A 16,990-nucleotide genomic window follows, 5' to 3' on the forward strand; every position below is an offset into this window, starting at 1 on the left:
AGACCACATTCACATAACTTTTATTACAATATATTGTTATAGTTAGTTGTTCTATTTTATTATTAGTTATTATTGTTAACCTCTTACTGTGCCCAATTGGTGAATTAAACTTTATCATAGGTATGTTTGTATAGGAAAAAACATAATATTTATAAGGTTTGGTACTATCTGCAGTTTCAGGCATCCGCTGGGCATCTTGAAATGTAGCTCCCTCAGACAAGGGAGGGACTAACATATGTATATTCTGTTTGTAAAAGACACATGCAGAAATTAATTCTATACCTGCTACATTTAAATTATCCAATAAGGTATTCATTGAATCTTTTACTATGTTCCTATACTCTTAAGAAAATATTAAAAATTCCTTGATTCTGAATTGCAAATATAAATGTCAATAAAAATTAGAATTCTAGCTATTAGTTTAAAAGCTATATTCCTTATTAAATATATGAAAAATTACTTAATCACTTTTGTCCTCATAAAAATGACAGAGATTGATAGCCAATGTTAATTCATCCTATATAAATGAGCTTTTCCTTACAGATGAAAATATCCCTTTTTTACAAAATTACACAATCAATGTCCATCATTTCTATGTTAATCTCATGTCTATTACTTAATCATAAAACGGAGAAATTGGGAAGAAAAATCTTTGTGCTACTTTATTTTATTTATTTATTTTTAGGTGAGACAACCCTTTGTTGACGTCACAGATTGCAAGGACTTTGTCAGCTTACAATTCCTTTTTTTTTTTTTTTTTATTTTTTACACTTACAGCACCTAGTCTTCCTAGGTGGTCTCCCATCAAAGTACTAAACAGACCCGACCCTGCTTAGCTTCCAAAATTAGACGGGATAGGGCTTTTTAAGGGTAGTATGGCCATAGGCTAAGTGCTACTTTATTGCTTTAGTATTTTCAACTTTAGTCTAATATATTATGCCCATTTGTAGCAATACTTAACCAAGGATATTGTGAAGCTTAGAGATGAGCCTATCCAGCAATTTTTTTTCTTTTTGTTACTAATCATAAAACCTTTACAGCTATGTTAGACTCTCACATAAAACACCATGGTAGGGAGCAAAATTAAGTATTTGATTTTCTTGGACTGCATCCAAGGACTGTCATTTTGACGCAAGGTCACATGGTAACCTTATGTACCATTTTAAGGTCAAGTTTTGCAGCTTCACTCAGCAATCTGATCATAGCCTTTGTATTCATGAAGCACTTTTTTTATGTTCCTTCATTCCATGTCAAAATTATACTACATTTAAAAACTAAAAATTATTGTTCTTCAAAAACATAGTCTCTTGCTCTCTCACTGGTAATTTACACATGTAAAAGTGTAAAACAGTGGTATCACAACATATCTCAATCAAAAACATTGAACTGAGCAGCACTATGGCTGTTGGCAAGAACAAGTGCCTTACGAAAGGTGGCAAAAAAGGAGCCAAGAAGAAAGTGGTTGACCTATTTTGTAAGAACGATTGGTATGACGCGAAAGCACTAGCTATGTTCAATATAAGAAATATTGGAAAAACATTAGTCATGAGAACTCAAGAAACCAAAGTCACACCTGATGGTCTCAAGGGTCATATATTTGAAGTCACCTCGTTGATCTGCAGGATAATGAAGTTGCATTTAGAAAATTCAAGCTAATTGCTGAGGATGTTCAAGGCAAAAACTGTCTGCCTAATTTCCATGGCATGGATCTTACCCGTGACAAAATATGCTACATGGTCAAAAAATGGCAGATCATGACTAGAGCTCATGTTCATGTCAAGACTACCAGTGGTTATTTGCTTCATCTGTTCTGCGTTGGTTTTACTAAAACGCAATAATCAGATTTAGAAGATCTCTTATGCTCAGCATCAATAGGCTGCCAAATCCAGAAGAAGATGGAAATCATGACCCAAGAGGCGCAGACAAACGACTTGAAAGACGTGATCAATAATTTGATTCCAGATAGAACTGAAAAAGAAATAGAAAAGGCTTTCCAATCTATCCACTCATGTCTTGGTTAGAAAAGTCAAAATACTGAAGAAGCGCAAGTCCGAATTGGGAAAGTTCATGGAACTTCATGGTGAAGTAGCAGTTCTAAAGCTTGATAATGAGACAGGTGCTAAAGTTGAACAAGCTAATAGATACGAGCTCTCAGTTCAAGAATCTGTTTAAAATTCAGACTTGTCATGGCGACCAAAAATAAAAAATAAAAAAGAAACCTATTTGTGATTAAAAAAAAAAGAAATGATATTAAGTCCCTTTAAATTCAAGAAATAATAATTAATCTAAGCCTCGAAAATGTATAAATGTTCCAAAAATGTCATCTTAGAATTGATTGTTTAAAAATTCACTAAGTAATAATTTTTTAATAGCAGCCATTTTTTTAGGTCAGCTCTCATGTTGAACTTTATGTTCCTTTTAGATTTGAGACAGTGCTTGATTTTCTCTCACAGGTATAAGACTCACTTGATGAAAAATCTGTCTATCTGCTTATTACTTAATTAGGAATGCATTTTAAGTATTCACAACTTATACAAAATACTTTGACTTTTAAAGACTAAAATGAGCAGAAGAGAAAGCAGTAATTAGTTAACAAGCCATGAGTTAGCTTCACCAACTCACTGCTTTGAGAAATTTTATCTATCTGCTATATCTCACCATTCCTCTCCTAAATTAGCGTTTTGCTGGTTGTAAAGTGTTTCTGACTGAAATAGAAATGTTCAACATAGAAAGTTATTGCTTGGTAGTCAAATAAATGCTAACTGCTTGAATAGTAATAATCAATATATAACAAATATGCATGCCATCCAAAATAAACAAAGTAAATTAAATATACTCATTTTATTCAAGGAGAAATGAAAATTTAACTGCTACAATGGTGGAATGGTCTGGAGTCTGGCCATCATACATCTGATGGCTCATTAAGTACAGTGAGAAAAAAGTCGAGAGGCCCACTTACAGCTGGAGTTTGCAGAAACTGAGAGAAGTGGATAATAGCAGCTGAGGAAAAAGATTATATTACCAGTACAAAAAAAAAAAGTTTCTTCCTCTGCTTTAGAAAATATATAATGTTTCCTCTGAACCTTTAATCATTGGCAACTGATCCTAAAATAAGACAGGTAAACCTTTTCTTATGTTTTTGGGAAAGAAAAATTGACAACTGAAAAAGAGTTGTTCTCAAAGATCATTAATGCAAGCAAAATGTTTGTAATAATCTGTGTATATTTAATATATGGCCACTTCATATCTGAGGAAAATAATTATCTGAGAAGAAAGAAAATCCTCTGAGCCATTTTATTTTTTACATTTAAAATGTTTCTGGAGTTCACATTAACGTTAACTTTATAAAATCTTCATGTTCTGTTATGTTCGTCGAAGAGAAAACTATGCACCTGGGGTAGAAACTTGCTTTCTGATTTGCCCTCCCATCTGCATTTACCAGAGGAGCAGATGCTCAGCTTCTAGGGTCAGAGTCTTGCCTTTTCCCTCCTATCTGAGCAGAAAGAAAGGGGGTTCCAAAGAGATGGTGGCAGCTTTCCAACGGCTGGCCTGTACTTTTACATTTAAAGTAAGCAGGTGGCATCAATGGGCCGTCTAATGACTAACATGAGATAAGAGTGCAATTGATCCTTTTATTAACCCGTTTCCCCAAGTGGGTGGCAGCCTGCTCCTCCCTCCTGGGTTCAGTTACATTGTTCATTTCCAGGAATCATTTTAGACCCACTTTTTTTTTGTCTGGGCACAGGGGCACAAACACCAATATTCCATCTCATCTCAATTCTCCTGTCTGAACCTACAAACTGGTAAATACCTTTATAATTTGAATCCAACTCAAAACAATGTTTAACACACATGTGAATGTATCTTCAATCCTATTGATTTTCTTTTTATGTTGAATTTGAACTGCGGGTTTGTTTGTCTTCTTTCTAGATCGCAGACTACTAACACTGAACATCACAACTAGTTCTGAAGAATAATGGAGCCTACATAGATTCTAAGGTAAATGATCAATTTCAAAGTGGGGCATAGTAGATCCAGTTACAGTACAAATTCCAGCATTGTGTAAACGCACTGCCCTTTATTTATCTATTGGTGGTTTTCTAAGTTATGATACTGGGTAATCTTCTAGTGAAGAGTAGAATCATGACCCTGGGTAGTGCTGAGAAGAACAAACTATGTCTGTGGGGTCTTCCCTTCAGAGTCGAGTTGTATATTGCTTAAGGTCGACTATCTACCTAGATTTCTTAAAAAATATTCTTGTGATCTCCCACCCTGAAGCATGCCTGATATTGCAAATCACATAGTGAAGTAGGGAGCTGTTAAATCTGTTATTTTTCTAAATGAAGCTCAAAATGATTAGGATGTATTTCTTTGTAGAAGTAGGAAATGGTACAAAACATGCCACAGAAAGTACTTCTACTGCAGGTAGTATCAGATGAGGAGGTATGGGATAAAAGGATTTATAGAGAATGGCCTCATATTTCTATTTCTCTAAATCATGGTCATCATTTGCTTTCCTACTTGTTAAATAATCATATAGTCCTAGAAGCTATTGATTCTGTATTAAGGTGAACTGGTACAAGATCTTTAACATCACCGATAGCAAAATTATTAATAAACGACATTCAGAGCCAACCTAAATTCTAATTGAAGTTCTGTCATTTACTAGCTGTGACACTGTGGGCTTCAATTTTCTTTCTTATGAAATGGGAGAAATAACAGTACCACACTTTCAAGAGCTGTGGTATTGTAGGAAAAAAAAATGAGTGGACGTAAAGCATTAAAAATATTGCCTGGCATCTGGTAAATACTAAGTTTACTGATTAACTAAAGAGGTCTATAGTCTACCTCCTCACTTAATTGTTTCAGTTTTTAATTCTTCTTAAGTCCGGAAACTGTGGTTGTGGGAATTGTTAAAGGAACCAAATTCCCAATTCCCTTTTAGCTGCCTCCCTCCTAAAGGAGATATATTAGACCTTTCATGTAAATGCCAGGAAGGAAAATAATTGGCATCCCATTGCCCTTTGAATGGGCCCCTGGCTAGCCCTAGGTGGTGTGACGTGCAAAGTGACCTGAAAGCCAGCGCCTGCCAGCTCAGAGCACAGTGTAGTGAGAAAACCAATTAGGAGGTTCCATCGCCATTTCAGAAACATGCAAATATCAATTGGTATAGAGTTTCAGGAAGCAGAATAAAAAGGAACCTACAAATCAGAAAGCCTTTCAAGGAGATGGAGGCACCGTGCTTCCCAATCACAAACAGATAATTATGATCACCATTAGAACATAATCAGCTTATAGATGATTAATGACGTCATCTCTCCAGTAGATTTGCCAATAAACCACGTTTCCCCTTGCATCTGTCTTTCTCTTCTCTTCTTTGTAGAAGTAGGAAGAGGTACAAAACATGCCACAGAAGCTACTTCTACTGCAGGTGGTATTAATTGAGGAGGTATGGGATAAAAGGATTTATAGAGAATGGCCTCATATTTCTATTTCTCTAAATCATGGTCATTATTTGCTTTCCTGCTTGCTAAATAATTGTATAGCATAATCACGATTGCTAGTTGGTCAGAACAAGTCACTGGATTTCCCCTTCCTCCATTAGCAAAAGCATATTTCTTAAATCTACCATCCTACTGTTTTCTTTCAGGAATGAAGGTAACAGACCAGATAAATAAAATATTTGTATAGGGTTTATAGAACCCTTAAATACCTGGGTCAGTCCAAAAGGGGTCATTAAATGCTCTCTGACTTAGTTTTCTCAACTTCAAAATGTAATTTGTCATTATCCTATTTCCAAAGATAATTTTAGGGATAAAAATATGTGAAATTGATCTTTTAACACATGTAGAGATAAAGTTTATTTTAGCTACCATTGATTATGGTTATATTTTTATTTTAATAACTCAGATGCAGAGAATGGTATTATAAGATTTAAACAAGTTATCTGCTGAGCCATTTAAAGACCATTAATTCGAGTAAAAAATAAGACTTAATCTGAAGTTGGAATATTTTTTAATTAAGCATACTGTTATAATATTTACACAACAGTGGTTTTTAGTCCTAAAAACATTTAAAGAGGCAAAATTTGGCAAAGTTGAAATAATGATATATCTTTGAAAGAATAAGTATTAATAATAGGTTATTTATTGGAAGATAATTTTTGAAAATAATAGATATCATTTCCCATCATGACTTTTACTCAAATCTCATTGTGAAAATTTTTGCATTTTTCTTGTAAAATTATAATCTGATAAATATAGATTTTAATGTAATCTTGAATGATTTTCATACCAATATTATTGTCTTAATATAATCTTGACTATCACACTACTATAATGTTGAAAGCAAGGCAAATAATAGCTATGGCGGAAGAGATGGTAGCTACTAAAAAATGTTTTAGTGTAATACTACAGAAATTTTTAACTGTTTTTTGTTAAAACGTTTTAGCACAATTTTCTGGGGACTTTATGCTATAAAGAAACTTCGATTGCTGTGATAGTGTCAGAAACATGGATAGATAATATATATTCCCTGTAACCAGCGTTTTAGGGAAGTGCCAGTGTTAAAAATACATGGCTGGGATAGCATTTTTGCATTCTAGTCCCAAATTTGCATCTGAACTTTCTGAGTGGTTTTTAGAAATTAGCATCCATCTGAAGAAATAAGAGAACCTCAAAAATAAAGACTGATCTTTAGGAAAAAAATTCAAGCAACAAAAATGTTTTTAAAAATGTTTAGTAGAGTCTAGCATGTGCTAAATCCACATTCTGCTGTCAATCTTTCCTGGCATCTATCTGCCCATTCCTCTTGCCCCACTGATCCCATCATTTCAAGAATAAAAGAATTAGTTTGAAATGGATCCCCTTCATAGCCATTGGAAACTTTAAAATTATATATATATACACACACACACATATATATATACATACATACATACATATATATGTATGTATGTCCATCATATATATATGATGTGTATATGTGTGTGTGTGTGTGTGTGTGTATTTATATATATACCACCTAAATTTACTTTTTAGGTCTCACCAACTAGATGTTTGGAGATTTTTTTTTTAAGTTACTTAACTAATTTTATTGAGAGTCTATAATATGCTTAAAACTCTCCCACAACAAAGCAGATTAAAAAGAACGTGAAGTGTGGCCCCTGCTCTCTGCAGTTTATAGAGGTAAAATCAACATGTAGAAAATAAATATTAACATTGTAAGAAATATGTGCACTTGCTCATCCCAATATTATAAATTATAAATTTTCTAGTCATTCTGATGGAAGAGGTAGGATCCAAGATATGTTTTAATAATGAATGGAGCTTGGATACTCTCTGGGCTAAATAACCAGTGGTTCTATATATTATCTAGGGTCTAGGTAATGAGCTGTTTGACCAGTAAGAGCAAAACAAAGGAGTAGTTGAAGGGGATGGTTATTTCACCATTAAAGTTAGGTAAATCCCAGCAAACATGTCTTTCACTTTCCTATGCTCAGTGTAAGTGCTAATAGATAGCCCATCAAAATCGCAAACTTAACGTGAGTATGAGGTTCTCCCCTCAGATTGCAACAGTAAATATTACAGGATTGGTGGAAAGAATCCATTCCCTTCAGGGAGAATTACAGTGATTATTGTTGAGTTAAGACCCAAATGTTGGTGTTAGGAATACAACTCACTGGGTAACCCCATATATCTGAAATAGAAACCCAAAGTATCAGAGGCTCATCAATCACAAGCATTCTCTCCCTGAGAACTCAATTTCCTTAGCTCTCCCTGCTGGTCCATCAGCTACTTTCTTTGGTTTCTGACCAGCCCTAAACTGAACCACTTGAGAAAGTTGGAATTATTGACCTTGACAGAGAAAGATTTGAGAACCAAATGAGTCCATTTTATACCTAGTTATATGAATTAATCATCGCCACTTGAGGAAAAAATGAGATCATTCTCATATTAATAATCTAAAACTTGACTCACCCAAAGAAAACTAAAATTAGATAATGTTCTTGAAACTCTAAGTTCCATTGCATCGTGAAAATAGATTGTGAGTGTGCTGATGACAACAGTAATTATAACTACTATTTATTGAGAATTCATCATATGCCTCGCATTCTAGTATATGCTTTAAATATATCTCATTTAATCCTCACAAAATTTATATTAGGAATAAGGCATTGTCCTCAGTTTAAAGATAAATAAATGAGGCTCCAATATTTAATTTGATCAATTTTAACAAAGTAGCAAGTAGCGGAGCCAGGATATGAACCCATGTTTTTCTAAGGCTGAAAGCCATGCTTTTTTCCATTATGTTCACTACCTTTCAGACAGTGTTGCCTCACTGCCTAATGTTTCTTTTCTTATATAGTCAGGTATACCAGAAAGATGACTGAGTTGACAGTTTTATTGCATATATGTACATTAACATCAACCAATACTTATTATATAGTCCCATGAAGTCAATGAATGTTTTGCAAGGAGATGGGCTACAGATTCAGAAAAATCAATGGATATTTGACTAAGCAAGTGAATTATGAAGAGTAAAAGCATTATATGTGCTTTTTCTTGGAAGTAAGGAGAAAGTTATAATGTTAATAAAACAGACCCAATGCTAATGACTAATAGCACCACCACCCCCAACCGCCCACTGCCCAAAGTAGAAATCAATCTGACTCTAAGGGTGATTTTGCTCATTCTGTAAATTTATTTCCCAATGGAGTTTCTTAATTTTGACATTCAAAATACAGAATCCTGTCATGGCTTTTTACTTTTAGATTCAAGGCCAGTTTACTTCCTAATCTCTTCTCATTTATTATTCACTTTCATTTAAGGTTCACTTTGCCTTGTTTTCACATTCTTTATGTTCTTACATACTTTCTAACAGACTGTTCTCACTGTTTGGAAGATGTTCCATTGATCTTATCTTTTCTTCCTTGTGTCTATCAAATCTTCACTGTATTCAGCTTCTAGAATCTGTTGTTCTGATTTTGCCCAAAGCTTTCTCAATTAATTAAATATAAAACATTGTAATCCTTCTATGGAAATCATCTTTCCTCTCTAGCCAAAGGCATTACCAGTGGTAAAATGTATTCATTTTGTATATAACAGTAATTTCAACTGTTAGAATGTGCTTTCTATTGATTTTTTTTCTGGTTAAAGTAGAAATGCTATTGTAGAAATTTTATAAATATCAAAACAAACAAAAAAGAAAATAAAAGCCATTGTTTACACCAACACCTTAAGAAAAGCATTGTTAACATATTGTTATATTTCTTTCTAGCCTTCTTTTTAAATACATATAATTGTTTTATAACTTAAATACTCTCTATCTTAATATATTTTTATTTTGCTTTGTTTTTTTCTAAAATTAGACCCTCCAAGATTTAGATTCACCTGGTTTTCTGTATTCATATGAGCCAAGTAGCCAGGAGAAGGGTTGACCATTAAGAGACCTGGTGAAGCACTGACTCATAGGAGTCTAGAAGTATTTTTATTTCTGGGCTTGTTTACAGAGATTTATCTCTTATATGATCTGTGTGAAACTCCTGGGTAATTCTTCTCTTTGTCTCCATAATTTCCTATAAATTAAAACTTCTCTGTTTTATTTCATAGAACCTAGAAAAATATTAATATTAGATAAGACATGCCATTATGCATTAATACATCTCTGTTCTTGATTTCTAAATTAAATTATAGACCTTAAAAAAAAAAAGATTCGATGGTCATGTAATGTTATAAATGCCTTCTGTGGGTTTTCTCCACTGTTGGTGGGCCTATCTTAACTGTATGACAGCTGAAATTTCCTTGTTCAACTTGTATCTTTTAGATATCTAGCTGTTTTTTTTTCCCCAAGCTCATTTGATTGAGGACTCATCAGTTTTTACCTGATGAACATACATTGTCTGAAAGGTTAATTTCTCTATATGACTTACCTGACCAATTTTGGGGTTCAAGTTTTCATCATTTAGCCCATTAAGAAGGACTTTGCACTTAGACGCATCCCATTTCTTTCTCCTATTAAAAAAATATCTGATTATCCCACTCAGGTTTAGACATTTATCTAGTTTGGATTTGTTTACTAACCAAAATTTTAAAGATACTAATCAACTTTGCACCAAAAAAAAAAAAAAGGCATTAAAATGTAACCTCGTATGAGAAAGAGCTTTACAGTCTACACCCAACACATAACATATCATCATTAGCTATTTGTAAATGAATTAATAATATTCCTTAAGGCATCAAAACCCACCTCAAGCAAACAGGATGAGTGACTTATGAGGGCCAAAGATTTCCATAGCTTGGAAGAAATGTAAAAACCTTTCCTTCCACAAAAATATGTCTCCTTAAATGCTACCTATGACGCTTTCGTCTATGAGACTAGTATTTCTCATACATTTTTTTTCTTTTCCCCCTGCACTCGCCACTTTAAAGAGCTATCAGAGACTATCCAAGTTAAGCCCTGGGTCTGAAACTATTGGAAAACTGCTAAGTATATTCATGTGTGTATAGTGTAGATTTTACAGATAAAGATAAAGGAGCTGAAGTATTAGCACCATTGACGATGAGCCTGAGAACTGAACAGCTGTGAGTGTTGAGGTTCCCCAGGCAACGGGGGTTCAAGAGGACAACCATGAGGTGTCAGGACAATCAAGACACCGTAATATTTTAAACTGCAGACATTCTGCAACAGAGCAGATACTGCCAGCAAGAGGTCTGTGTTTTATTGAAGTCCAAACTAATTCCCCTTGTTTTATGCTACTGAATGGTTCATTTGCTCTAGGACTCATGGGGTAAAGGAGGGGGCAAATTAAGCCAAAACTGCAAAGACTTGTTAAAACTAAGAAAGGTGTGTCTAGCTCTCTTATTGTTATATGATACTTTGGGAGAAAAAAATACCTGTGGGAATTCCACCCTGACCGACTCCATAACGACTCACAGCTGATTAAGTCAACCTTTGAAACATGCAGGGAAAGCACAGAGAAACCCAAACTTAATATGCAGTAGCATAAATTAGTCATAGTTTCATTTTTCTGGAAATTGTGTTTGCACCAGGATGAGAAATAGATTAAAAAAAAAAAAAAACTCCAAGAACAAGACTTCTCACTGTAAATAAGGAAGTTTACTGATTAATGAAGAGCCAGACTTTGATGTTAAGAAGTTGATGTGCAGTGATTATGAGCATCTCCCTCCATAAAGGCTGTCGCTTAAGAGTTCCAAGGAGGGACTCATATCTGTGTTTAGAGAAGGACAGAAATAGAGACTTTTATGAATTTTGCACCACCCAACATACACAAAAACACACCCTCACCTAATCCCTGTCTATAAAACTTTATTTATGTGGTTGTAAATTGGGAAATCGCAGGCATAAAATTCTATATCTATTAAATATACAATGTTTCAGTGAACTGGTGACTGTGGCAAGCCTGCTCATTTTTGCTTTTTCTGGCAGCAAATGACACAAAATCATAGGGAATTCATATCTCTAAAACCAAAGAATAGCTTCCCAGTCATTTGTGGCATCATTAGCAATATTGTGATCCCTTAAGGACAAAACACATAAATGTTCTCTTGTCACTTACAATTGTGTCAAGTAGAAAACCAAAATGAACTTGCAAAGTCATGCACCAGCTCAATTTTGGAAGGAAAAAAAAAAATCTTCCTTTGAAGAAAACGAAATCAATCCCCAGTTCAAATTAAATTTTGACTACTCTGTGAAGCTTCAATACACAGTTCCAATAACAATCAGTACTTGCGGACTTAACGTGCAGGCAAATAATGTTTCATTTAAAAGAAATTGAACAAGGATTACTGACAGAGAAAGTTCTAATGCTATTTTGTCGTTAGTTAAAGTTAAATCATGCCATTATTGGCGCAGTCATGAACATCTCAATCCTCACTTCCGTTTTTTTCTTTTTTCTTTTTTTTCTTTCTTCCTTCCCCCGCCCCCTACACATGCAGTAAGAGCCCTTTGCCTGGTTGGGCTTGTGTCTCCACCTTATTAAAACCTTGTCATGCAAATATATTATAAGTGTAGCCTGAAGACTTGTCTCATGCAAAATTTAGCTTAAATTCTACTGACATGAAATACTTTGTTATGCACAAACCTTCTGTTTCGCTTGCTGACATTCTTCTTAGTCGGCTCTCATGGTGATTCATTATCTTGTGATATAGATTTCCAAGTATCATCTTTGTATTGATTTTTATATCTTTAATAACCACTCCACAGAAGATGGCTCCACTGGTGTCATTGATCGCATCAAAAATTCAAGGCTTACAGAAATACTAGAGGGCTAATTGGTAGCAGAACATTTCAGACTTAATCTTAATGCAGTCTTAATCTTCTGCATTAAACCTACCTGAAGGTTTCCTCTTGGAGTAGACCAGGGAAAGTTTAGTGCTTCATTGAAAAACACCTGGTGAGAGCATGCAAGGACATTACAATACAAGGACTACAAGCTTCAAAATGTCACAACAAATTAGCAAACATTCAGAAATTTAAGAGCTGTCCTTTAATCTGGGGCCTCCATCCTGGAATTCTCCTTGCTTTCCCTTTCTGTCCTTTGGCTCCACCAGGCCAGGTTTGGTTATATGTTTTGGAACTAAAGCTGTGAAAAAAACCCCCCATACTTCTAAAGTATGTGGTACCCTGGGATAATTTCCCAATCTAACAATAGAAGGGATTCCTCTGCAGAAACTCAAAGGGATAATCCTGTTTGTGTAAATGACTTTCAACAACAAGTTTAGGACTTCTGGTGTAAGGCCAGCAAGTCCAGAGACCCTGTATATGACCAGGTATATTCTCCTATAACTTCCTTCTAGCACCCCATTTATGTTATATCTAGATCTGCTTTATACTTAGGTCATCAGAAACCTAACCAAAAGGGAGAAGCAGGTACTTTCTAGAAAGCTTAAGACTAACTTGATTATAAAGTTGGAACCTGGACTTACTGTATTCTTTCCAAAATTTTTCTGTGAACCTTCTCTGTGCCAATCACTGTATCAAAGCGTAGCCTGACACCTGCCCTAGAGAACCTTATTTTCAGAAGCCTATGGGTGGAAAGTGGAAAGGCAATTGGGACATATTTGATTACTAATTAGAAGGCAAGATGTACAGGGATGTGGGCTTTGGAATTGGCCTGTAAACGATATAAATGAAGCCACTTTAAAGCAGAGCCGGACCTGCCATGGGAGAGAAACTGCCTTGTATGTCTTACACCTCAAAGCTTTGGAGTTAAAACAGGGCAAAATAACCGTTGAATTGGGACTAAGGCAACCTTGTATCCCAAAAAAACTGCTAAGATAACAAGAAAGCAGAACTTAAAATTTAAAAACATTGTTTCGAATTAACATTTCTGTATTACATTATCTGTACCAATAGAAATGCCTTCTTTCTATTGATGTAATTTTCCACTTCCCCTTCTCATAAATACATATTGCTTTTGTCTCCTAACTGGAACATTTTGGGGGCTTCTGCCTGAATTCATAATTCCCAAATAGCTATTTTTAGTGATCTCAAATAAAAATTTTTTTGCCTATCACTTTGAAAGGCCTTTTCATTTTTGAGTTAATTGGCCAAACCTGAATTCTGTTCCACTGCCAGTATTATGCTGTGTGGTACTTGGTAGACTGCTGCCTCCCTGAATAATGGTGACATTTAAAAATTTCCTCATGATAAAATGTTGCAATGCGTGCAGTGCTGAGTGTTGGGCACGTTATCCATGCATCCCAAAGGAATGTTACCTATTAGAAGACAATAAAAGAGGAAACCGTGTGTGTGTGTGTTTCCCCCCCCCTTTAGAAGTTGAAGAAGTCTTTTAAGAGAAGGTGGGAAAGAAGAAGCACTTTTAAAAATGTATATATTATGATTTTGGGGGACAAATTTAGAACAAAGAGCTAAACATATATGCTAGTTCAGTATTATAGCTGTAGTATGAGACACTGAAAAGAATTTGGAATTTTTAAGACATTTGCAATTAGAGTGAGAGATTGTAAAGATGAAGGGATGAACCTAGGATGGAGGTCATTATGAGATATTGTAAAGGTCATGGTGAGTTCTTGATGTTTAGCATTTAGGTAGTTGAATATTGAGATTAAAATAATTTTTAAATCACTAGAAATTAAAGTTGCAATTTCAAAGCTTCTCATTTTAAAATGAGTAGTAATGATCTCATGAACAAAATAATGACTATGTAAGGGTCTACACAATTAAAGTATCAATGCACTGTTAGAATTTATTGCTAAGATTATCTTAGAAGTATTACATTTATAATACAAGTGTGGGTTTCAAGTAATTTACTTAAGATTTGATATTTAAAGAAATGTCAAATGAAACGCTTATTTTGTACAGATTATTTTTCTATTGAAACAATTATTCCTGGTGCATAGTTATTTGCTTCATAGAATTTAGTCATGTATCTGTTCTATAAATACTCATTTGTTGATGAGATTCAATTTGTCCTTTTATTGCATCCTCTTTCCTAAACAGGCTACAGCTTTCAACCTAGGAGAGCAAAACATTTTCAGGCAATTTCATTATAGATGTTTTTACTTTATCATTGTGTATCTACCTTTGGAGCTGCCATTCCACAAAATATTATCTGATTTTACAGTTTCTCAAAGAATTTGTCACCCTGCTCCCCTACCTTCTCCTTCTCCTTTTTATTTTCTTCCTCCTTTGTTTTTCTTCCTTTTACTTCTTTCCTGTCTTTGGCTCCTTTTCTAGGTTTCTCCTGCTTTTTCTCCACTTTTCTTCCCAGCCTCTTCTTTCCTCCTTTCCTCTTTCCCTTCTTATGTTATTACCTGTACTGAAACCCAAAGGACAGAATTGTGAGTTTGATTCAAATGTGATTTATCTTTTGGATATTTTAAATAACAATCCAAGGAGTCACCCAGTATGATGCTTAATTCATTTTCCATTTGTAAAAAGAAAGTATTATGACATGAAAGAAAACAAAAATTCTACCAAATGCAGATGTTACAAAATGTAGTAAGAATCATTCTCCAAGTGCTGAGAAAATTACATTCTTTTTTAACTTTTAAGTTTTTTATTCTCCAGTATAACAGAAAGTATTAAAGTTCCCTATAGTCCTCAATATAGAAAAAGATAATTTTGCTCAATAGTAACTATGGAATGTGAACATTAATTTTTCATTTTCTATTTTTAAAAACTTCAAAATGCTACAAAAATATAGATCTTTATTCTTAATACACTAGGAAAAAAGTTAGACAGTCAATACTAACCAGCTTACTGTTTCTGAAAATATTTTCTTTCCTTTTTTTAATAGTATTATCTACTCTTTAGGACTGTCAGAGAATTAAATTTTTACTTATTAATACAATAATACTATTAACAATATTAGATTATTGATCAATAAGAAAAGAAGTGGAATATACTAATATGCTACTAACAAAATCATATGTTTACTTTTTTCTTTTTGTTAAATTTTGTACTTTATAAACGATGAACAAAATAATCAGAAACAGGACTAGAAACTGTTAATCTCCTGGACCCTGAATGCCACTTCTAACCAGGTAAAAGGCATGTCAGGACACAGACTATAAGAAATATTTCCATGCCCTAAGTCTTCTCTGCAAAATTGCTGGAATTTTTGTACTTTAAGGCCATCTATCTTACATGCTTCGGTCAGGTGTACATTTTCTACCCAGCATAAGAAATAGCAGTATGTATACAGATGTATGGTGGCATATGGTCAGGATTTAGATGAGTGAATACTTGCACCTGGAAATCAAATATTAGCACAGTCAGACCCCTCCTACTTGCCCAAGGCAACATCCACCTGACTGGACAAGGAAAGAGCTGCCAGATCAAACACAATCCAGATGTCTCCTCCATCTCCTCCTTGGTCCTGTACAACCTTCTGCTGTTTTCTTTGTCCTCTGGCAACATTTCTAAGTTTTTAAAGAAGTAAAAGAGCCCAGAAAGTAGAACTAAATATGTTTTTAAAGCAGAACAAGCACATCACCCATTGAGCACTTGAAGCTTTTTTGAAAAGTTAGTTTATTTTAGTCTTTGAAAAGGTTTTGTTTTCATTATCTTTTTCAAAGACATATCAAATTTTCATAGTAATCTTTGGTCGAGGATTTAGAAGAGGGTCCATCATAGTTTAATTTCCAGATTGACTAAGGCAGTTTTTGAGAAAGTGCCATCTCAGATGTCACAGAGTGTCAGTAATATCCCAGGTATCTGCATTGATTCTGGCTTTTACATTGTGATAGCTGTCCTTTTATTGCATATTGCACTGAAATCAAGGGTGTTGCTTGAGGTACCTCATTAGTAAAGCAACCTATTTGATATTTTCAAACATTCTCCCTCCCCTCAGGCATGTCATGTAATTTTTTTTGTATTTTAATCTATCATCTATCTATCTATCTATCTATCTATCTATCATCTGTCTGTCTATCTATCTATCTATCTATCTATCTATCTATCTACTTTAGAGAGATAAAAAACATAAAATATTGTAAATTTTTGAGAGCTTCTGATCTCTCTGAAGCAGTAATTAATCATTCAAAATCTCCCCTACAAAGACTGCTTTATAAAACTGGCTAAAACAGGGTTGGAGAAGGACCCGGTAAGAAATGAAGGAATGAAAAAATAAAATAAAACTTAAAACTAGCTAGTATACATGAACTCTTCAAAGCAGATATAAATAGCTGATAGCCCAACCAAAAAAGAAAAAAAAAGAGGAGGAAGGAAGAAGGGGGGCTGAGGGGAGAGAGAAGAAAAAGAAAGAAAGAGAGAAAGAGAGAGAGAGAGAAGGGGAGAAGAGGAGAGGGGTGAGGAGGGGAGGGGAGGGGAGGGGAGGGGAGGGAAGGGGAAGGAAAGAAGGAGCTTTATTAGTCTACAATTGTCCTTTGCAGTACGTGGACAAAAATGCCTACTTAGAAGCAAACTTAAGATAACCAAGAGATGGTAGCTTCTGATGATTAATTTTTTTCGTATGTAATCTGTAAATATGGCCCTTGACTTA

At 34.4% G+C, this 16,990-nt stretch overlaps 1 protein-coding gene and 2 pseudogenes across 1 annotated transcript in view; 2 read left to right on the plus strand and 1 right to left on the minus strand.

Moving 5' to 3' along the window:
- Positions 1 to 768: 768 nt before the first annotated feature.
- LOC118605317 lies at positions 769 to 887 on the minus strand (annotated as a pseudogene).
- A 511-nt stretch (positions 888 to 1,398) lies between these two features.
- LOC107511192 lies at positions 1,399 to 2,219 on the plus strand (annotated as a pseudogene).
- A 1,747-nt stretch (positions 2,220 to 3,966) lies between these two features.
- The window catches only part of ADGRL2 (adhesion G protein-coupled receptor L2), a 450,339-nt gene continuing 437,315 nt past the window's right edge, over positions 3,967 to 16,990 (plus strand). The window contains exon 1 of the mRNA XM_016145385.2: positions 3,967 to 3,999. The gene's annotated coding sequence lies outside the window, so the exon portion shown is untranslated. The remainder of the gene's footprint in view (positions 4,000 to 16,990) is intronic.

This window comes from Rousettus aegyptiacus, unplaced genomic scaffold, assembly GCF_014176215.1.
Source record: "Rousettus aegyptiacus isolate mRouAeg1 unplaced genomic scaffold, mRouAeg1.p scaffold_m13_p_1, whole genome shotgun sequence".
Taxonomy (NCBI): Eukaryota; Metazoa; Chordata; class Mammalia; order Chiroptera; family Pteropodidae; genus Rousettus; species Rousettus aegyptiacus.